The 24,606-nt window shown below is 41.2% G+C and overlaps 1 long non-coding RNA gene across 1 annotated transcript in view; it reads left to right on the forward strand.

The window, feature by feature from the left end:
• The window catches only part of LOC311094136, a 683,555-nt gene that overhangs the window by 27,673 nt on the left and 631,276 nt on the right, over positions 1-24,606 (forward strand). The window lies entirely within an intron of this gene.

Genomic DNA, 24,606 nt, shown 5'->3' on the forward strand with positions numbered 1-24,606 from the left:
TTCACAATCGCCAGAATACTAACCTGCCACATCTGTCACACCTCATCAAACACCCTTCATAAGAACACAGCACACACTCACCCATTGTCCGGTCTCAGCATGAGTGTGATCCTTACACGACTACCAACTTGTTATTACTTGCCTTCATCAATCCTTCAGTCTGGAGCCTGCTAATCATCTGTGTGCTCCTCATACCTCCATGCAAAAGAGAAAAAGACTCTTAAATTAAGTGTGACTTTCCATTTAACTGCTATTGTTCTTCACTTACCTGCATGGTGATCCAAAAGATTGAATTCCTATCTGTGAATGAAAATCCTGTTTTATGACAACATTATTTCTGTCAGGACCACTACCGTCAAATATGATTAAATATGACCGGCAATTAACATACAGTTTTGATTGGCGGTGGTTCCGTTCTGGGCGAGAACTCCCTACGCATCCATGCAGCCTAGCATGAATAAGAGCAGGGACAGCAGCAATAACCCCCCTTGGGGTAAACAGAACAGAACCAACATGAAAGTTTGCAAATATATTTAATTCAAGATTTTAAAGTACAACATAACTTGATAATTTATTCTGATTCAAGTGGAATCAGAATGCCAAATCCTGACTGGGCGAGAGGAGGAGCTGGGGATGGAGGAGGGTAATTAGCTCCTGAGAAACGCGATAGCTGGCTGCTGATAATACTGAAGGAGCTTATATATGTATACGGTGATAGGTGTCGTATTCCTATAGGTAGATGTGGATCAGCTGAGGGTCAGCTGATGCGAGCTTGACTAACGTGACCTGCCAGAACTAACGCTACGCTTGATTTCTGTCAGGACCACTATTGTCAAATATGATTGACAATTAGCATACAGTTTGGATTGGCAGTATGGTTCCGTTCTGGGCGAGAACTCCCTGCGCATCCATGCAGCCTAACATGGATAAGAACAGGGAGAGCAGCAATAACCCCCCAAAACAAAACCATATGCCAATATCCCCCAAACCCAACTGACAGCGCAATCTGGATGCTTTTGTAGTTACCTGAGTGAGCCAAGGCAACAAGCATGTTGCCAATACCTGAAAAGCTTGAGCAACAGCATGCTACCAACAATACCAGAAAGCCTTAAGCAACAAGTATGTTGCCCTTACCTAGATGGCCTAAACGAGTATGTTGCCAATACCCACATAAGCCATAGCAACAAGCATGTTGTCAATACCCGAAATGTTTAGCAGTAAACATGCATATTGCAATGAATGACATACCACCTGAAATGAAGAAGTGAAAATTAGATATCAAAATGAATCAGCTGCTTGCTTGTTGTATATCCTCAATCCAGTCCAGTTTCTTTGAGTGATGCCTGTGAGCTAGAGATGAGAGATGGAGATTTCCTTTTCATTTATCTTTTTCATTGGAAATAAGTACTGAAGTACACAATACTGAAGTAATCCTGGTGGAAACTTCCGGTTCACACAGAATTAGCAACACATGTCATTAATACAGCTGGATGGTTTATTGTAACAAGTGTGATGCTGATGCTTGGATATATTTAGTCACAAATATGTAGATTTGAATAAATTCCAATCACTAGACAAGTTATTTATGTACTGCGTACACTGTCACCTGTCAATGACGTCATAACCTTGTTATACTTGGTTGTAGTTTATTTCTGTAGAAAAGAGAAAAACGACCCCCACCACAACTGAGGCTGATAGAATGGTTACATCCTGATGTTAGAGGCATATGTTGAGCACTATAGATCCAATCTTATGGAGGAAGCATCACCCCAAGCTGGAGCAAGCAAGGACACATGGCAACAAGTGTGTTGCTGTAGCCAATTTAACAATTGTATGGGATCTATTGGGGGAAGCTTACACCCCTAGCGGCAGCAAAAACTGATACAAGCATGTTGTATAATCACAGAACTATTGCTAAAACTAGTGTAGTTTGGCAGGGGAAGCATACACCCTACTAGAGTTCTCAATGGGTCGGGTCGGGTCGGGACCCGCGGGTTCGGGCCGGGTTCGGGTCGAAAATATAAGCAAATGACTCGGGTCGGGTCGGACCTCGGGCTTAATCTTTTCCGCTCAGTGAAAGAAAAAAAAAAAACTATTAATCATCGCTGCTGTTCACCGTAAAGAAAGTCTGGCTGCTGCGTGCAACATGCATCATGGAGAGGGGCGGGGGCAGACCTGAATTTAGCCTGGAGAGAAGAAGATGGAGTTGGTGAAAAGTAAACTTGCCGCAGGTGAATTCACCGTCGCTACTACAGCCTATTTATATATTTAAAGTTTATTGTTTCAGTTGTTTGTATTGTTTGTATTGTTAAAAGGCGTGAACATTAAAGGTTGATTTGAATTCCCGTCTGCTGGTCATGATAATACGTGTATGAGGGGAAAAAAATCTGACGCGCCGTCGGGCCGTCGGGCCGCGGGCCGAGTTCGGGCAGATAATTCATGTTGATGTGTTGGGTTACATCGGGTCAGGGCTTTAAAAGCCATGGGCCGGGTCGGGTTGTAATTTTCAGGCCCGTTGAGAACTCTACACCCTACAGCAATAGCTCCAACTAGTGGCAACAAACTGATACAACAAGCATGTTGTATAAATCACAGAACTATTGCTAAAACTAGTGTAGTTTGGCAGGGGAAGCATACACCCTACAGCAATAGCTCCGACTAGCGGCAACAAACTGATACAACAAGCATGTTGTATAAATCACAGAACTACTGCTAAAACTAGTGTAGTTTGGCAGGGGAAGCATACACCCTACAGCAATAGCTCCGACGAGTGGCAAGAAAACTGATACGACCATAGATATCATATATAAACGCTAGATGTCTTATGGCACAGTCACTTCCGGCATCACCGTTCGGCCATCTTGTCACTGGCAGGCTTAATGTAAGGTGAGTGATCAGCACGCACACAAATCCTCTTATCTCGCTGAAATCTTGACGGATTTACAAACGGTTTGGTTTCTTACAAACGTTATTAACGTGGCTATAATTCCGAATGCTTGAACATGTATGTTATAATTATTCATATGTATGCAGTGTATGTATGCAGTGTCATAACTACATCTCTGACGTTTATAACAAACCAAACCGTTTGAAAATCGGTAGAAAATTTAGCAAGTTATGGTTATTTAAAAGTACATGCACCATTAAACGAGTGAGCGAGCTGTCTGTGGCAAGATGGCCGCCGCGTGCGGACGTCGACCTCCATTGGCCAGCAGCGCGCACGAGACATCTAGCGTTTATATATGATATCTATGGATACGACTAGCATGTTTGTATAACCATTGGAATAGTATTAAAACAAGTGTAGTCCGGTCGGAGAAGCATACACCCTCTAGCTCTGTGTCAGATGCAGTGTGCAGCTAAGCAATGAAATACAGTGTTCTTCCTCATTCATTAACATAATTTCTGTCCCCGTCCTACGGATTCCATCGGCTGTGGAGGTGAAGATGACGACTCCCATGACTCCACACTCCTTCACAGGACCATCAAGCTACGATGTTGTTAGTGTTGAATACCAGACCTCTGCGGTGAATGTACTGTGTATTTTGCACAAGTATGTTACCGATATCTAGATAGCTTTAGCCACAAGCATGTGGTAACTTTAACGATAACATTGCACTAGCAACCACCATACAGTACTGATAGCAATGTTGCTGAATGACAGCATATTACTGATGCCTGATAAGCCTAGCACAGCATGTGACAATGACACCAGGTATAAGCCTAAAACACAGCCATGTTCCAATTAACGACTGGGCTAAATAACCTTGAAAGTAAAACAACCATGTTACTAATAGCAACTAACAGCTTTTAAAGCAAGCAGTTTTTTATAACCACTAGATAGACCTTAGAACAAGCAGTGTTTCAAAAATAGTTTTTTGTTTGTTTGTTTTTTAAATATACACAGCTTAAATATACCACCATGTTGAATTTCAGCCTATAAAGATGCAAGTCCTTAAAAAAATGCATGTATGCATTAAAAGGAGAGCACGGTATACAATACACTATAGCTTTAAGAACGCTGTGTTTCCAAGAACTAAGTTAGTTAGACCAAGCGTGTCCGATAACGCTGAAGTGACTCAACTGAATTGTGACTGTTTACTATGTCTTTTTTAAAGCTGTGCCACAGCAGAATTATTCCGTTTGCACCATGAATTGTTAATTCATATCAAGCAGCTGCTTGAATCTGTGCTGCGTAGTCCTGAAAGCACAGTGTGCAATGCAATCAGTTGCCAATGACAACACATAGCAACGCACATAGCCAATATGATCGCATAAGCCTAGCAAGAGCATTTTAATGAAAACGACTAAGTTAGATAAGCCCAAGCCACACGTATAGCATTAGCAACAAGCATGTTGCCAATACCCTGAGCTAACTGGTAGATTATACTCTTACCTTATCCGGTCAGCAAAACAGCAAAAACGTCCTTCTTGCAAAGGAACGATTCGAGCGGCGTCTTCTGTCTTCTGAATCGTGTCGAGTCCTGTGTCAATAATGCAGCGATGCGAGCAGCAATGCAGACTGAGGTCACTTCCAAGGTCACTGAGGTCACTGAGCCATCTAAAAAGCCAAGTCTAATTCGTTCATTGTAGCGGCCAAAGCTGTTTCAAACAACTGGTATTCATCCATAGCCATCTTGCAATGTTTACTAATGACTTCGACGTCACAGCACTGTCGTCATCTGTTTAGCTCGCCTCTGGCCCGCCTATATCAGATAACCCAATGTGATTGGTGCAGCTCAGATCGAGGGGCATATTTAATGAGCATCATTACTCGACACCAGAGTAACTTGCTGAGCAAATTCAACTTGTGCTCTCGCGAGAACTCTGGATTACCAGGGTACAACTTATGATCAATGCGGCAAATCTCGTGTTCAAGTTTACGATGAATCTGAGGATAAATCCTTGTGGGGAACGAATTCCTCTTGCTAAATTCCCGATTGCACGATTCACCATTTAATTAGCTCCTGAGAAACGCGATAGCTGCTGATAATACTGAACGAGCTTATGTATATGTATACGGTGATAGGCGTCGTATTCCTATAGGTAGATGTGGATCAGCTGAGGGTCAGCTGATGCGAGCTTGACTAACGTGACCTGCCAGAACTAACGCTACGCTTGATAATTATTTTCAAATACATTTTGTAATTATTTGTAACCAGGTGATGGTTAGGGGCCTTAATGCTTTTGATGTGAATAAGAGACATATCTGCAGAGAATATACTGAAGGGTCCTTTAAGAGGCATGGGATGAAGTCATCGCATATGCGAACAAACAAATAAGCGTGAACGCGCGATGAGGAAGCAAGGGGGTAATCCATCACCTGGAAAGCGTACCTTCCCTGGGGGCCGCCATTGATTAGCAGACCATCACCTGCTGTTAGCATTGACTCCCATTCATTTTGGTGTCACTTTGACAGCGAATAACTTTACATCTGAGGCGTTTAAAGACTCCATTTGTCCATTATTTATTTCTAAAGAAACACGGCAATGTATAAAACGCTCCATTACCTTGTATCTTACGTTATGGTCCCGTAGAATCTGGATCTTTACGCAGGATTGCGTGAATGTGTGAGTGTGGCTGAGATAACGCACCGCATGTACAGACGAGGCCTGTTCGCGTGGTTTATTAGAGATTAGTGATTTATTTGTGTGTAACGTCAGAAACACGGGAAAAAGTGAGTAATATCCACACTGTCATTTCATTATTTTGTGAGTGTTATTTCAGTCTAACTGTTCATGCAGTTCTAAGATGTTATGTTTTCTTTCCAGAAGTACCACTACCGTATTACTATTATTGGTATTTCATTATTTGCATTGTTCTTTATTGTTGCACACAATAAGAGGCGACAAATTGTACTTTTATATTTCCTTTATTTTGGAGTGAACAATTGCTGTGTGTTCCAAAGATATACTGGCACTGTATTTTGTTTTATTGTGGGTTTTCTGTCCTACGTACCAACAAGAAAAGAAACAGAAACTCCTAGCTAATTATAAGATATAGAATACAAACCCCACTTATATTTGTTGGTCCTGTGTCATTTTCCTGCGGCCACAATTTTGGTACCAGGAGTGGGGTATTCTAAGAGAGTTAGGAGTTAAGTTTCTTTCATTGGTGTGTGCAATAATAATAATAATAATAATAATAAAAAAATAATAAGTGTAGTGCAGTGCAATAATACGGTAGTGGTGAAGAGGAGACTGAAGATTCCTGCAGGCGAGGAGGAACGGCTGTGGTGAGGAAAGAGATGGATCGTCGTGGAGCATTGCAAGGGCCCAGCTAGATCTCATCGGCCAGGGGCTAAAAGAGACTGTGCGACAGTTGTTGCTTCAGATCGGAAGGACTTCAACAAGCACTTTTTCAGCGCTTTACATAGAGAATTTTAAGGACGTGATATTTTACAATCTCAGACCCTGATGATGACCATAGCAGAGCTAATTTAACAGAACAATTCAGAGATGATGATCATGGTGGAGCTAATTTAACAGAGCAAATTAGAGAGTTGCAAAGTAAACATGATCAAGCAATGGCTGCGATTTCCTCACTGAATCAGAGGTTTTATGTGTATGTCCCGAGAGAAAGGCACATATTACCATATTGTGGTGATATGGAGAAAGATGGCAGGTCAGTCGATGATTTTATAGAGGAAGTCGAGCGGGTGCTGTGTGTTAGGCACCAGTCTGACCAAGATCAGTATGATTTTGTTATGTCTCTGTTAAGGGGTACAGCCTTGGAAGAAGTACATCTTCGCAGTGTTACTGATGATGGGGTTGACGATTTGTTTGAGTACCTCAGGGAGGCATTTAGAGATAGACGCAGCACACACAGTTTTTACAGCCGAAGACAACTAGAGGGGGAAAACATATGAGACTTTTCTCATGCCCTGTCACAAGCCCTGTCTCATGCCCTGTTAAATATCACATTTGGTTTTGAAATGTTCTCCCGATGCTATTGCGAACGAAAGGGTGGCATTGAGAGATTAATTTGTTGAAGGAGTCCGTGATCCATCTCTTCGAAGAGAGCTTCTTAAATTTATGCGAGACCACCCTAGGTGTACGATGATAGAGGTGCGAGATAAAGCACAGCTTTGGTTCGTAGAAGAGCCCCCAGCGAGTTAAAAAACTACTAAGTCTTGATGTAGTACTAACATGACACAATTCTCAGGGTGCAAGAGAAAAAAAGTGTCACCATAGAGGATGTTCTCGAAGTGGTAGCGGAACAAGGCAAAGCAATTAGTGAACTAACTCAAGCCATCAAAAATCTCACTGTAAGGGGTGGTAGTACAAGGTTAGAAACCTTTAGGCCTAAATCACAGCCAAAATTCACTGAGGATAGACAACCAATATGTTTTTAAGTGTCAAGTCGCTGGACATGTGGCAAAGAATTGCCCTCAGAAGCAGAGCTCTAGAACAGCTAGGTCTGTATCCTCTGACTCCCAGGGAAACGAGAACCCCCGGTTGTTATGAGTCAGGCAATTAGGGGGAGACACACAGACTCAAAAGATGCACCTCCAACCTGTGACCAGTTGTTGCAACGTGCTGTTGGTACATGTCCTGTTGTAGACCTTTCAATTTGTGGCGTCACCACTAAAGGCCTATTGGACACAGACAGTCAGGTTAGCACAATAACTGAGCAGTTTTTCAGAGACTATTTGTGTGGTAATGATGACGACATTCTCTCCATGGCTTGTCTAAAGCTCACAGCTCACAACCGAATTGTGGTTTCCTAGTGGTCAAAGACATTTCTAACTCTGGAAACACAGTACCATGTATCATAGGAATGAATATAATCAGCCAATGTGGACAGCTGGTCCAAGCAGAATTTGATACCACCTTAGGGGGAAAATTAGATTCTGATTGGAGACATGTTTTCCAGAAAGTCCAGACATGTACTGTGAACAGAAAATCCGTTGTGCGTGTAGCTGGAAAATGGACTGAGTGCATACCTGCAGAATCAGTGGTGACAATAACAACAACAGGCTTCAATAGGGGTGTTGGGCAGGGAAGTCCTATGTTGTTAGAGCCGCTCAGTACTCCGTTGCCAGGAGGTCTGGTAGTCATCCCCACCCTCGTTGACTCGCATTGTCCCTGCATACCTGTTAAAATTCAGAATTTTTATCAGGAGGACGTATGGTTGTCACCTAGGACCCGTCTGGGTATTCTGTCAAAGGTGGAGTGTGTGGACAGCTCGCAGCGGTGTGAAGTAAAATTTCAACGGATCTCGGCTGACCTTGAACAGGTGACTTTAAATATGAGGGATGGGCAAGACCGAGATCATGTGCAGGTTATCTTGGATGAGATTTATGTAGGAGGAAGTGAGTATGAGCAAGCTCAGCTCAGGTCATTTTTGACGAAATACATTGATATCTTTCAGGGAAATACACCCACCTTTCCAGGTAATTCAAATGATAAATTGATCAGCTTCCAACAGCAAGACACCGGGATTGGCAGATTCAGGAAGTTTTGGGATCAAAAGAGAAGAAGGTAAAGAACTAAAAGCTCTGCCAAAACCTGTTTGGTCAATGCTGAAGCACTGGAACAGCATTAAGGAGCGCCAGGGTCTACTGTACTGTGTCTTTGAGGATGTGAGGCACAGGGAATGTTATCAGCTCTTGTTACCTCTCAATTTGAAGAAGCCAGTTCTGGAGTATGTGCACGATTCTATGGGACACCAAGGTATCGAGCGCACCCTTCACTTGTTGAGGCGCCAGTGTTTTTGGATAGGGATGCACCATGATGTGGACAAATGGATAAAAGATTGTCAACGCTGTGTGATGACCAAGCTGCCGCAGCTGAGGGTCCACCCTCCCATGAAATCGTTAGGTAGGTAATTGCTGTGGATTTTACAGTGTTGGTACCCACAACCAATGGTCAGGAGAACATTCTGGTTGTCACTGACATCTTTACAAAGTTCACTCAGGCCTTCCCTACCCGAGATCAAAAAGCAGACACCACAGCCAAGGTGCTGCTTCGGGAATGGTTTATGAAGTATGGTATTCATGCGCGTGTGCATTCGGATGGGGCTTAATTTTTAGAGTGAGGTTGTGGCTGAACTTTGTAAGCTCTATGGGTTGAAAAAGAGCTGCACCAGACCATATTACCCCACTGGCAACAGTTCAACAGGACCTTACATGACCTGTTGAGAACACTGCCACCTGAATAGAAATGATGGTGGCCCGAATACCTACCAGAGTTGGTTTTCGCGTACAATGCAACGCCTCACGCGACTACTGGGTATTCTCCATATTATTTATTGTTTGGGGTTGATCCTTACCTGCCTGTGGATGCCCTTCTAGGACAAGAGCAAGTTTTCGACCAGAAACACGTCTGGCTGTTGGTTCACCAAAGGCGTCTTAATGATGCTCATGCCAGGGCAAGGGAATATTCTGAACAGAAGGCTGCTGAGCACATGTCCTTGCACAAGGATAGAATCTATTGCCCGAAAATTGAGGTCGGAGCACTCGTGTACCTGAGGAGCAGGCCGGTAGGCCATCACAAGATCCAGGATGCCCGGGGGCCAATCGTATATCGGGTAGTAGGGATCGTGGACAACACCTATACAGTGGAGCCGTTGGAAGGAGGGCCTACAAAGAGAGTTAACAGAGTAGACATCAGTGCCCGGTTGCATAAAGCACCTTAAGTGTAATTTTCCCTTAAGTTTGCCCTTATGTTTCCCTTAAACCTAAGGGTGTTGCTGAAAACAAAACTTAAGTGTTACTTAAGGGTTTCTTTAAGGGTTTCTTTAAGTGAAACGTCATAAACACTTAGAATTTCCCTTAAATGCTGTTTTTTCACTTAAGTAATCCCTTAAAAAGCGTTAAGTGTTGTATAAAACCCTTAACGGTCATTTCTCAAGTATAACTTAAGGTTTGGAAATCGTAACCTTAAGAGTAACGCGGACAAAAATAAGATGACATGGCTGAATTTATGGAACCAGCTGAAGATCATTATGTGCCAAGAAGAATTTTTAGGGATAGGGAGAGCCCTTTGGACCATCTTAGCGATGAAAAATTGTTGCAAGAAAACCGATTTGATCGACGTGCAATATTTGAAATCGCTAACAAACAAGACGGCGACCTTGACCATGTCACACATCGCAACCACTCTTTACCTGCGGTGTTACAACTGCTTATAGCACTGCACTTGTTTTTTTGCAACTGGGAGTTTTCAGACAGTAGTGGGAGATGTTTTCCACATGCATAAATCGAGTGGTTCACCGGGTTGCGGGGGCTCTTTCCCATCATTTAAACGCAACGGTCAAGTTTCCATCCCATCATGACCAGGAGGTCATTCAAACCAGTTTTTTTTTCGGAAAGCAGTTTTTCCTCGCATATGTGGTGTGATTGATGGCACACATATCAGAATACAGGCGCCCCAAACACACGAAGACCAGTACGTAAACAGAAAAGGCATTCAATAAATGTACAATTAGTGTGTGACCATCTCTGCAAAATTACAAATGTTGTTGCATCATGGCCCAGGAGTACACATGACTCCAGGATTTTGGCAGAGAGCAAACTAGGGAGAGATTTTGAAGCTGGAGTGCACACTGGTCTCCTGCTCTGGGACAGTGGTTACCTCTGCTGTCCATGGCTCATGACGCCCTTCATGAATCCCTGTAATGCTGCACAGGCATGTAATTAATTAATACGTATGTTTATTCCTATGAAGGTAGAATTTGGTGCCTAAAAGATTTGCATGGAAAATGTTAATCAAATTTTAATTATAGGTGTATTAATATGTATTTAAAATAGGTATGTAGGTGTCAGGATACAGGCACGGAGACAGAGGTAAGTGCACAGCTTTATTCAAGTAAACAAGAGTGCAAGGTGGGTATTCAGTGAGTTCAGGTGCAGATTCGGTGAAGATCACTCGGTGCGGGGCAGACAACAGGTGAGCATGTTCTCTTCAGGTTAGTTAATGTCAAGCAGTCACAGTTCATTAATACTTGTCTTTTCTCTTTCAGATGCAGTCGCTAGCAAACAAGCTCGGAGGAAACATCGGAAGCTCAGGAGGATGCAGGATCACAGGTAACATGGAATCAAGCAGGATTTCTGGAGACAGCAGAACAATGATACAGAGGTTAGTGCTTCACAGGTAAGTATACGTTACTTCTCGGAAATCTGGATGCATCAGAGCCTCAGGAGACAATGGATCATGGTCTGTTCCCGTTGGAGGCTTGACAAGGAACTGCGGTAGTGGTGAGTGTTTTGTAGTGCTTGTGATTAGGTTGCTGATGGTGAACAGGTGCGGGTGATCAGTAGTCTGGAGAGAGTGATCGTTGAGTGGTGGATGGGACCGAGCTTGATTGGTCCCTGACAGTAGGCTACTAATGTGCATATTTTCATGAGATCTTCATTTTTGCGCACTTGCAATTTTGGCACAAGTTTTCGTCAAACTTTCTATTGTGTTGCTGCTATACGCGTTGTCAATTCTGTAGCACCTTACCTGATTTGTGTATAATGTTTTAAAACAATCAAAGCCTCAAATATCACATCTTTTGCACTCTGAAAGAAAATCTTTCATGCAATAAATTACCTTCATAGTATTTATCTTAAAGCACTGTTGATACTGGTACAATTGTTTATTTTTTTACCCGAATAGGAAAGGTACAACAATGCGCTGACCCACACAAGGTCGATTATTGAGAGGACCATCGGACAGCTGAAGCGCAGGTTTCACTGTCTCCACAGCGAACTGCGTGTTGAGCCTTCAAGGGCATGCAGAATTATTGTAGCCTGTGTTGTGCTCTTCAACCTTTCCAAGACGTATTCTGCTATCGAAGAAGAGGATGAGCACGGGAATGAAGAGGGCTATGAAGAACTGCATCTGATTCAAAATCAAGATTTCCAACAGGCTGGATATGCTGCTAGAGATTCCATTGTCAATGCTTTCTTTAATTGATAATATAGTTGTAGTAATAGTAGTAATCTTAATAAGATGTAGTAGTAGTAGTAGAAGTAGTAGTACTAGTACTAGTAGTTTATATATTATAACATACACACACAATCTGAAATCTGAAAAAACAATTGTCAAAAAATTACTCAATTGCAGTTATTGTTATTTTTCCTTCAGCCTTTACCTGTAAAAGTTTGTTATTTAGAATAAAATTATAGAGCTCCTGATTTTCTGTCTCCTTCTTCAGTTTTTCAATCTCCAGCTGCAGTTTCTCCTTTTGTAGCTGTAGAACCTCTCTCTGCAGTTCCAGCATATCTTCTCTTGTTGTGGCTGCAGGTGATGTTTGCGGTCTTCTGAAATACGCAAGTGATGGGGAAAATTAAGAAAATCTTAAAAATAATATTATTCTATGCTGATACAGGACAATAATGCCTCACTCTATGTTACACTGTTGCACTGGTTCAGCTTCACTCTCTAAACCGCCACAGATGCCAGACAGGACAGTCAGCTCTAATGTTTTTTTTACCATTATAGTACAGTCCGACAACTCAGCCGGTAGGGGGTCCTCCACCTGTTGGTCAGTTTTGTAATCGTTAGGTCTTAACACTGTACAGCAATAAAGCGAACTCTTCACCACGGTGCGGTGCATACAATCTTAAAAGCGTAGTCTTGCTTAATCTTACCTGTTTTGTTGGCTTCTTTCTTATAAGCGCTCAGCTCTTTTTTTGCGACCACAGAGATGTTTTCGTATTTTTTAAGGACTTCCTGAACCGTCCTCTTCACATCAGGATTCCTTGCATTCATTTTTTCCGTTATTTCTTCCCACTTTTTCTGTTTTTGTGCTGCAGTTACATTGGAATTTAGTTTGCTTTTCAAAATTGTTTTTCTTTTACCATATTCGTCAAGAAGAATGCATTTCTCCTCCTCTGTCCAATTAGGCTTTCTTTTTTATTTTATTTATCCATTCCAATATCCTAGCCTACTTTATTTATGAAACTGCAAAATTGCTAGTGTTAGTGTTAGTGTTTTGTGTATCTATGGCAACAACAGACTTTTATAACGTGAATCCAGGATCGCTGTCGTGAAACACTTAAATGTTTCCCTAAGAGAACCGTTTAAGAGATTATATGCAACACCCTTAAGTTATTCTCTTAGGTAAGGGGAAATCGCCCCTTAAGTATCATACTTAAGGTGCTTTATGCAACCGGGCACAGGCCCTGTGTGAATCAACCTACTCCCGCCCCTAAGAGACTGCCAAAGGCACGAGAGGAGAAGTCTGAATCCCTTAGTGAAGTAGTTTTGAGGGAGGAGAGATCTCATGTGCCTGCATTAAGAGGTCTTAGCACCCAGTCTGTTGGCCAACAAGGTATAGGGCATGCGCCCAATGTGGTTTGCAGCAGAGAATCAGTTGATTCTGACCATGCCAATGTTCTATCAGAGCCTGCTGAGGCCTTGGAGACTGAGGAAAGGCTGGATGCAGCTACTAGGGTTTTAACTCTTGGAGGCCAAATGCTGGACGGCATTCAAATGTGCACCATGAGCCAAGGTCTTTCCTAGACTGTACCTCTGTAAGTCTGGCAGCAGTTTCACAGATATTGGCTGATTTGAGTTCTGTTCTGTTCTGGGAAGCAGTAAAAGAGGTTAAAGGAACACGCCAACTTTTGGGGACTTTAGCTTATTCAACGTATCCCCCAGAGTTAGATAAGTCCATACATACCCTATTCATCTCCGTGCATGCCGTATCTCTGTTTGACGCACCCACCGCTAGCCTAGCTTAGCACAAAGACTGGAGGTAAACGGCTCCAGCTAGCATACTGCTCCCAATAAGTGACAAAATAACAGCAACATTTTCCTATTTACATGTTGTGATTTGTATAGTCACAGCGTGTACAAATAACAAGGTCACATGAGACAGCCATCTTCTAACCGTATACTGTGTTAAACAACAACATGTTTATTAGATCCTATACCAACTAAACTACTGAAAGAAGTGTTACCTATAGTGGAAGAGCCTCGCCTCAATATTATTAACTCATCTTTATCTTTAGGTCATGTTCCAAGAACATTTAAATTGGCAGTTATAAAACCACTCATTAAGAAACCACAATTAGATCATAATTACCTAGCAAATTATAGACCCATTTCAAATCTTCCATTTATGTCTAAAATATTAGAAAAAGTTGTGTCCGCTCAACTGGGCTCTTTCTTGCAAGAAAATGACATCTATGAAAAGTTTCAGTCTGGATTCAGGCCGCATCATAGCACTGAAACTGCGCTTGTTAAAATCACAAATGATTTACTTTTAGCTTCTGACCAAGGCTGTATCTCAATACTAGTTTTACTGGATCTTAGTGCTGCGTTCGATACTATAGATCACACAATACTCTTACACTCTTAACTTCAGTAAACTATGGAGTGCCACAGGGATCTGTGTTGAGCCCTCTATTATTCTAAATATATATGATGCCACTTGGAAATATTATAAGGAAACATGGAATTAGTTTCCATTGTTATGCTGATGACACTCAAATATATATTTCATCACGGCCGGATGAAAACGCTAAATTATCCAAATTGACAGAGTGTGTTAAAGATATAAAAGATTGGATGACGCGTAATTTTCTTTTATTAAATCCAGACAAGACAGAGGTACTACTTATCGGTTCAAAAAACCGCCCACAAAACCTCTCACAATACAACTTTAACATAGTAGGATGTCCTGTTACTTTATCCTCTACAGTAAAAGACCTGGGTGTTATACTAGATTGCAACCTGTCTTTTGAAAATCATATTTCATATGTTACAAAAACAGCCTTTTTCCACCTTAGAAACATTGCTAAGCTACGTAATATGCTATCAGTTTCTGATGCAGAAAAGTTAGTTCATGCATTCATGACCTCGAGACTAGATTACTGTAATGCTTTATTAGCTGGTTGTCCTGCATCCTCAATAAACAAGCTACAGTTAGTCCAAAATGCAGCCGCTAGAGTTCTTACTAGATCAAGAAAATATGATCATATAACACCGATTTTATCATCACTACATTGGTTACCTATAAAGTTCCGTATTAATTACAAGGTATTGCTACTGACTTATAAAGCCCTAAACGGCTTAGCTCCAGTCTATTTAACGGATCTTCTATCGCCCTATAATCCATCGCGCTCTTTAAGATCACTAAATTCGAGGCTTTTGGTCATATCTAGGATATCCAGATCCACCAAAGGAGGGAGAGCATTTTCACATTTAGCTCCAAAACTCTGGAATAGCCTTCCTGATACTGTTCGTTGCTCAGACTCGCTCTCCCAGTTTAAAACTAGATTAAAGACGCATCTCTTCAGCCAGGCATTCATATAATATTTTTAATCTTACAGTTCATCTTACAGGGTGCTTTTGTAAGTAAGTTACATAACCTGATTTCTGGAATACCCCCCAGGATGAGCCTAGAAGAATCTAACAATCCTATATCATGTCAAATTGTCAACCGTAAAATCCAGATAACTGAGTTGTCCACATGAAGAATGGGCCCCTGGCTTGTGAGTTATCATTGGCCAGATGCTCTTGTATTATCTTTGGAGCCAGCACATGACTTCTGTTTAACGTTTTGACCCTTCGCCCCTTGTTCTCTGATTATCAGTTCATTTTCCCCACCTGCCCTCCCTTGATATCATCCTCATTGTCTTCCCTATTTATGTCCTTGTGTCAGATCTTTGTTTAACGCTCCAGTGTGCATTGAGTTTCCAGTTTTGCCCTGCCTTGGAGTCTGTTTCCCTAAAAAATACCCTCTGCATTTAAGTCTTCACCTCATCCCTCAAATACACACCTGACATAGATCAGAACCACATCTGAGAGTGAAATGAACTGAAACTATAGAAGAAGACATCTATTGTGAATCTGTAAATTCTTTTGAGAAATGGCATTTATTGTTATACTGAAGTATTTAACACTTGGGAGTTAATGAGTGCTTGCATATTTCATAATTGGTTCAATTTTGCAGTTAACGAATTCAGAATTAGCGAGTTGTGTTAGGTTTTAAGGGAGAACATTGATGGATGACTCAGTCCCACATGTATTATTGTGTGAGCCTGAAGAGACCTTTGCACCCTAAAAATAGAAACTGTTCATGAGGAAAACAAACACATTGTGTGTATTCAGCTCTGGCTGGCTCACTACAACTGATGAATTCCAATTGATGTTCCTGCTCACTGTCTGTGAAGCAGAGATGGAATAACTAAATTAATATTGCAACATTTCTAAAATATTTTGGAACAGCATTTGTGATTGGTTACCACTGAGAAATGTGGTACCTGACTTGAATTACAAAAGTATAAATTTGGGTATTTCTGTAATGAAAACCAGATATAAAAATTGTGCTTCTGGTTATTAAATTGAATCACACTGTTTGCGTTCAGCCAAGATTTTTATTTGAAATCAAAATGCAAACGGTGATTATAATGGTTTCTACGCACCTGATTAAATACATGAAATATGCTTTCTTTATACAGTTGTGTTGTGCATTTTGATAGTGATTATATTGTTTCAATTTATTGACTTTTACATTTTTAAATCTCATTCAGCAAACCCAACTAATTTTCATTTAAAGGAACAGTTCACCCATGAATACAAATTGTGTCATAATTTACTCTCGTTCCAAACATGTATGACTTTCTTTCTTCTGTGGAAAAGAAAATAAGATATTTTAAAGAATGTTGGTGACCAAACAGTTGTGGTTACCATTGTATGACATTTCTTAAAAAATATAAGGAAACATTTTATTTAACAAAAAAATAAATAAAGGTAGAAAAATTGATTGCAATACTACTACTAATAATAATAAAAAACAAACAAAATTTCTCTCTCATGTAACAATATTTCCCTCTCATGTAACTATCTTTTCCTGGCATTACCCCAGATGACATGGGCACAGTTGCATGCATATTCAGTTCTTTTCTGAATCTTATTCAATCAGCCAATTTCCAAGTTAATAATGTAAGTCTCTCTTCTGTAAGTCTACTCTAATAGAAATTCCTTGAATGTGCTTCAGTTCAACCCTGTATATTGTATAGACAGGACATTGATGCAGACTTGTATTTTACAAAGGTAATTCAGGGAAAAAAAGAGACACCCATTACGGCCCATTACGATTAAAATGAGCTGGTCAAGGTAATGCAATCCAGATTCTCTGAATTCTTAGCACTTAGTGTATCCCTTTTTATTTCAATCAGCTTGAGTATTACTGGTGCAGCATAGCTATGTTTGTCTGTTCTGTGTGACAAGGCCATGGGTTGTATTCACAAGGAACACACATACACAAAATGTATTGAAATGCACTAGGATCAAAACATCCACAAAATACATACACGTTAATGTCATTTAAAAGGGCATAACTACATTTGAAAAGGGCATAACTATGGATCTAGCAGCAGTACGCCTCCTCCTCACCCAGGATAATCGTTCCCTCAAGGACCATACTATTGAGTTTTTGGACTTTGCTCATCAGACCCACTACCATGACTGAGCTTTGATTTCCCTTTATTATGCCGGACTCAATGAACTGTTAAAAAAACAATATTCCTTTTTCAATTTATGATCCTTGACCTAGAGGGAGATTTACTGATGTTGTTGAACTGGTGCTCTCAACAAATTGTCTCCAGCCGTCATGGCCGCCACGCCAGAGCTCAAGTTCCCCCTGAGGATTTTTTTGGGGGTGGGGTTATACGTACCAGGCTCCAACAACTGTGGAACTTGGTTTGCCATGGATCTCCAGGACTACTGGACCAGTCTTGGGGAGGAGAAGACTGACAGCAAGTGTGATGGATCCACAACTGAGGTCAGTGCTAGCGGCTGGCATTCAGTGATCTCAGCGATTCTGAACTCTCTGTTACAGCTAAGGAGACTGATTATAAACTACCTGTTATGAACACTGTACCTCCTGTCAAGGCAACGGTGGCCGTTTCTGAACTTTCTGAGCTCTCTGTCATGGCTTTTGAGGCCATCAGTAAACTCCTTGTGTTCTGTCTTTCAGTTCTGCCGTGCTCTCCAACTCTGCCAGCACCGCCATGGTTCCATGCCCCGCCTGCTCCACTTTGGGGCTCCGCCCTGGCTCCCTGAACTGCCGTCTCCATCATGGCTCCCTGCTCTGCCAGCTCCAGCTCTCTGGGCCCTATTTTAATGATCTAAGCATTATGGTCTAAAGCGCATGGCACAAGTGCACTTAGGGCGTGTCCGAATCCACTTTGCTATTTTGACGATGGAAAAAATGGTCGGCGCGCCCAGCACATGGGCTGCGTTCCAGTCCAAAATTGTCATGCCCTTCACTCGCTAACTTCCCTCCATCTCGTTCACTCGGATGTACATCATTGCTTACGTTGCATGAGTGCCCACTACTGGCGGAACCTTTGCAATAGGCTGAAATGGAACATGCCAAGCCCTTGATCACTTAGAATCCACTATGGGGTTGATTTATTATCTATTTTTTCCCCTTACGAAATTGTTTAATGTAGCATGTATATAGGTGTGTTTGAGTTGTTTAATTAAAAAAAAATATTTTTTTATATATCATAGAGTTGTTTGTGGTGGGGTAAATTAAACGCAATATGCATTGACGTCACAATCGTGTTGCATTGTGGTATATGGAGCTGCCTGAAGTGTACATATAAAGTAGACTCGCTCCCTCTGTCAAAATCGAGGGAGCGAGGGTCTGTCCATATAAACTTCCCTCGTCCACATCACGAAGTGGAAAGCACTTCAAAATGGCGGCAGGGATTCCCAGAGGGGAAGTGATTAGGGAAGTTTGCAAATGCATGTCTAAAAGTGGATTGGAACGCAACCATGGTCTAGAAGGGTTGTCCCTGTTTTCCCTGTTTCCCGTGTTTTGGGCGTAACGTGCAATAAACCAATCAGAGTGTAATTTCTCATTCCTTTTAAAAGCCAGTTGCGCTTGCACCATGGCGGGTTGCTATTTACATGGCGGAATTTGCAAGTGGAAAGACTGAATGCTTCTCCAGAGAGCAAACTCTGTAGATACATGGTCACTTCATCCAACACTCTTTATGTTTTTAAATTTCCTGTTATGACTCAGACGATTCAGTGCATGCAGGAAACGAAACAAATAATTCAAACTGATTCACGAAACAATTTAGACCGTTTTGCTAACTTGTTTGATCAAGTCTTTGTGAATGAGGCATTGCTCATGCCCCAGAAAAAATGAGACTGCGCGCTTGGAATAAACTACGCATTTCTTAACATGTATTGCATGAAAATAAACCAGAGGAATGTCGCCCAATGTGATAGTACAGTTTTTTTCATTAGAAATGTACTTGAGTTAAAGTAAATTATCCACATTTAAATCTACTCTTAAAAGTAAACATTTTCAAAAAAAATACTCAATACTCACGAAGTAAATGTACTTAGTTACTTCCCACCTCTGCTAGGCACAGGTCCTTCATCTGATCTGGATATGGCCCAGATCTGGCTGTTTATCCTGAGTAAACCTCGGGATAAACAGAGAGACTAATATTAGCGTAGATGCCATTCTTCTTATGATGTAATGAGAACATCAGGTGTTATGGGAAGTGTTCCCGGTTCCGGCTGACAGGTTTTGCAGCCTAATAATCATTTTACAAGATTTGAATTATAGAAATTGATAATGTGCTATGTGTATGCCAGATTAAAGAGATGTGTTTTTAAGTCTAGATTTAAACTGACAGCGATTGTAACCACGTGTTGGGGTATAGAATGGGGTACGCATTTGTTTTTCCCTATAAATATCCCAAGGTCGGGTAGTATGCGTAACTTCCTGACTCCTTTCCCTTTTTTTTCGGTGATGTGACCCTAGTCTAGAGTGACTGGTGGTGGAATGAGGGTGAGCTGAGGGGCTGATAGGAAGCAGCAGAGGTGGGGATGAGGAATAGATGATGATGGGAGGAGGTGGGAGAGGGAGGCTGGGTGGGTGGGAGTTTGGGACTGATAGAAAGTTAAGATAATATGATGGCGGAAGACAGGTTATTTCAGTATCAAAATCTATTAAGTCCAATTCCTCTGGACTCTGGATGAGGAAGGGGACATGAGACTCAGGCGTGGCAGCGGCCATCTTAGCTGAGGGTTCAGAAGCATCTACCATCTTGACCGAGGGCTCAGAAGTGGCGGCAGGCATCTTGACCAAGGGCTCGGGAATGGAGGCCATCCTGGGACGAGACTGGACTCAGAGATGGGCTTGATTCCAAACACTGAATCAATGTTTCCCTCTGTTCCACCCTGTGGTGTCTGGGAGGTCAATAGGATGGTTGAAAGTTGCCCCGATCTGGAACAGGGTCCTCAGGGTGTTGTTATCAAGGGAGCTGGTGATGGCGAGCCGGATGGTCCGATCCATTCATCCATTAGGGTGGTCCGATCTTCTGTCACACTGTGGTTATCTGAGGAACAGACTGAAGACTCTGATTACAGATGCAAACTCAAACTTTAATAATAATACTCTGGAACACGCTGACAGGCAGGGAAAACACACATTAACACAACAGAGATCGGACCAAAACTGAAAGAAAGCGTGCATCTAATAGCAAACAGAAATGTGATAATTAATCAGACACCATAATGACAGTCATCAATCAAAACACAAACTTAAAGTCTAAACATGAACTGAAACGTGACAGCGGTCCAGTGACCCTTTACTATTTTTCCTTCTTTTCCCTATTTTCACAAAAATCGCTGCAAAAGATGCTTTCCAACAGGTTTTATCGTAGTTTTTGTCCAACTCCATTGACTTGTATTGGATGTGCTGTGAGGTACGGTATTACTCCGCCGCCGGAAACGGAAATGGGGTTGTCCTGCTCTCAACGGAAGAATGTACGGGTGTGAGGCGTTTGGAAAAATAGGTCCACAGTTTTACAACGAATGGTAAAACACCTGTTGGAAAGCATCTTTTGCAGCGATTTTTGTGTGAGCATATCAGTGAACACCCCTGACCACTCGGTGAGTTTCACGTCTTTGTTTAATGCGTTTTAGGAAGGATTGTTCCAGTGCACTTATGCAGCTATTGTGGAGGTGGGGGGGGGGGGGGGGGTGCTACCACAGAAAACGAAAATTCTCGGGACAGCAGCATGTGTCCAAATTTCAATCTTAACCGTTCTATTTCATCAGAAACGATCTGTAAACAGGGCTTTAAGTGTAAAATACCGAACGTGTCCTTTAAGTACACAAGACTAACGACTGGACAAGGGACACCTGTGCACAATCAAACAATGAACCAATGAGAACATGACACATAAGACAAGGGAACACATGGCAGGATCACATGACTAGAACAGGGGATCACATGACAGACATGAAACAAGAACATGAAACAAAACCAAAACAAGACGTGACATCTAATTATAAAGTTAATTTTCATTTTTGAAAAATAATCATTTACACAGTGGCTGTCATACTTGTTTTCATGACAAATCTATTTACACATACCTTAAATAATCAAGAAATTACCAACAGGTTAAGTAAATATAGCCTAATGAATATGCTAATATAGTGCATATATGAAATGCTTCTCTCTAGATTTCATCTCCCTAGCGAACTAACCTGCTGTCAACACTAAATGTGGGTAAATGTAATGCTACGTGACATATTATTCTCAAGCTGTTTTATTGATATCTTTCCGCAGTTGAAACACTGGTTGAGAGATGTAAACAGACCATCAGCGTTTCTTCTTCTGTGCCCTATACTGGTAGCAAACAATGTTGCATTGCCGTGCATGCCCCCTTCTGGATTGGAGTGTGGATCGCCTGTGACTGAATGTATTCGCCCTGCAAATTCGCCCGTACCGCACAGTTCGGGACAAATACATGTACCATTACACCCCTGCTAAATATACATCACAATAAGGAAGAAAAGACTATCGCCTCTTTATCGTGCATTGATGTGGACGCTAATACAGTTACTGTTAAAGTTATCTTTATAGTTATCATTCTTCTGTGAAGGGGCCTTTACTTGTTCAGTTCAGTTTTGTGTGGAAGCCCGTTTCTGCCTTCATTATAGGACCCCTTTAAACATTTGGTTGTCACTATCTGATTTTTTTTTTTACGAGTGAATTCTGTTTAGAACCAAACTATTTGTGTACAGAAAACAGAAGGCGATTATACACTGTAAAAGTTTGACAAGTATTTTTAGCTTTTAATACATATGGCACACACTGTAACTTCTGCAATATCTAACAAAAAATAACAAACAAAAAAAATAAGGGCACGATAAAAGGAGTGATTAACATACATATAAAATAAAAAAATCAAGGGGTTCTGAGTCACGGAATAACAACTGTGAAGAACAAACCAGCTTGAATCACGCTACAAAGACTCAATTGTGTAAGTCTGTGGCAGCACTCAGGGACAGGGCTCACCCAGTAAAGCTGTAATTCTGTAACACAACCCTCTATGTCCTGTACACATCCCATAGACAAACTCTTATGTCATGCCATATGTCACACTGCCTGCCACTCATGTGTTGTTGATTTCTAGCAACGGATACACAATCCTTCATCAATGTGGCCACCGGAAGGTGTTGATGTCTCACATGTCCGCTGGTAACCGCAACCTCTTCCCTCCTGCATCTCTGTACTGGGGTGTCATGAAGATTAACTATTGTGAATGCTCAACTGCTTAAATGCGAGATTTTGGACACATATTTGATTATTACTTGAAATCACAGACAAGTTCCTTAAAAAGCATTTTTGTTGATGTTGAATAGTCTCAAAATATATTCAGCAATACAGCAGCAACAACAAACCAGAACTACTCTATGCACTTTGTCCTTGGTATATCTGATCTCAGTGTGCCGGGGGCCTGTCCTAATTGTTCCTTCTGGCGAGTAAACAAAGCAATGCTAATGCCTCAGTGATAGGCCGCCAATGATTCCATCAACCCTTGGCATCCTCTCTCAATGCTGGACATAAGCATAATGCTGCCATTTGTTTTATGTCACAACAATATCATGCCCTCACACTTGGCACCGCCGTGCATGGGCAAAAACTCACAGAAATGTTAACTCTGCAACAAAGATTAGTACAGAGAGGTTTCAAATTTAATGGAGTTCCAATTTTTCTCCATGAACTATATTTATGGTTAATAGGATATTGATTTTTTGAAACATTTTAATCAAAGATTAATTTAAATAAAAATGAATTAAAGTGTTTTTAAATAATTTACAGTTTATTTTATATATATTCATTAGTGACATTGAGCATGTGAGTTTCTTTGGACAAAAGGTCTTCCACTAAAGCACAGGCTGTTGAAATTGTTATGCTGAAAATATAATTTGTATGGGGGTAAAAGTAAAAATCTGTATAGTCTATGGTCAAATATGCTCTACATGCAACCAACATACCATCCAGGAATTTTTTTGTTTGGCATTTAGATTGGTTGGCCTCATGGATTTGTAGACACAACTTACTGTGTGTACACAAATCTGTGAAGATCAATCATGCCATCTTGTATTTCAATTGAAGATAATTATGACTTCTTCAGCTAAATAACTGTTTAAACTACACACAGTGTTGGTCTACAGTCATTTTCACAATGACTTCTCTATAGCAAATGGAAGTGGTGGTCGGGCCAAAGCTGCTCTGTGGGCGTCTTGATCGTGATCTGCATACTTCTCGTTGTTTTGGGCTCTTTCCCATGTTTGTATCCCACAAGAGCACATCAAGAATTGTATTGTTTGCTCCTGTCTCTTTCACCCCTTTCTGGGCAACAAAGCCTCTCGTCTTCAACACAAGGGCACTTGAAGTGCAACCTGCCCACTCCCTGCATTCCTGCACCGATATCTTATAGAGCAGTGGGAGGTTTGTAGATAGCCAGCCCTTCGGCCAACAGATGAGCTTCTGTGGACTGGTCAGAGAGAACAAACACAAGCTTCTAGCATCATTTATAGAGACGCAGGGTTTGCTATAAATTGAGACTGAGAGGTCAGGCTAACTTAGTTGAATATGTACATAGGCTTTGTGAAGTGCATGTTTTGAGTGCACTTCTGCAAATACTCGATGTGTTCTCAACAGCTCATAGTATAATCACACAAATGTATGCACTGAATATACAGTGATAAACAACTGAAAACATATGTGGAAATTGGTTTGTGTTTAATTCCACTCACATATGCTTATTACTGTATAGCACATATTTTTTTCAGGGTCCTACAGATAATATTTCAAATGTTCAATTTGAATAATACTAACAATGTGAAAATTGTATCATCACCAACACATTATGTGTACAAGATTCTTTGGCCACGTGTCCTGCATTATTTCATCTTCAATTTTGAGCCAACGTGTGTTGTTGTAATGCTCTGCAATGTCTATGCTATAGGATATGTGTTTGTCATTGGCACATACTGTAGATTTTGCATTACTCCCTTTTGAGTCATACGGCATCATTTTAAAATTACTGCAGGCCTAGATTTGATGGAATATGAAATTGACTAAATGTGTGTACAAAGTCAGTGCAACATTTCCGCCTACGCTGTGTTATTTTCCTGAGCTATTTCACATATGCCTCATTATTTCAGCTTATGCATATTTAAATGAATTTCCTCTACTAATGACCATGTGGAAAACATTTTGAGGACAATGGAAGTTGCAACCTCACATTATATAATCAGAAATTTCAGTTTTTGCAACAGATAGTACAACAACAACAAAAGAGAATACATTTTAAAAAATGAATGAATGAATAAT

This window comes from Abramis brama (assembly GCF_963993115.1).
Source record: "Abramis brama genome assembly, chromosome: 12".
Classification (NCBI taxonomy): domain Eukaryota; kingdom Metazoa; phylum Chordata; class Actinopteri; order Cypriniformes; family Leuciscidae; genus Abramis; species Abramis brama.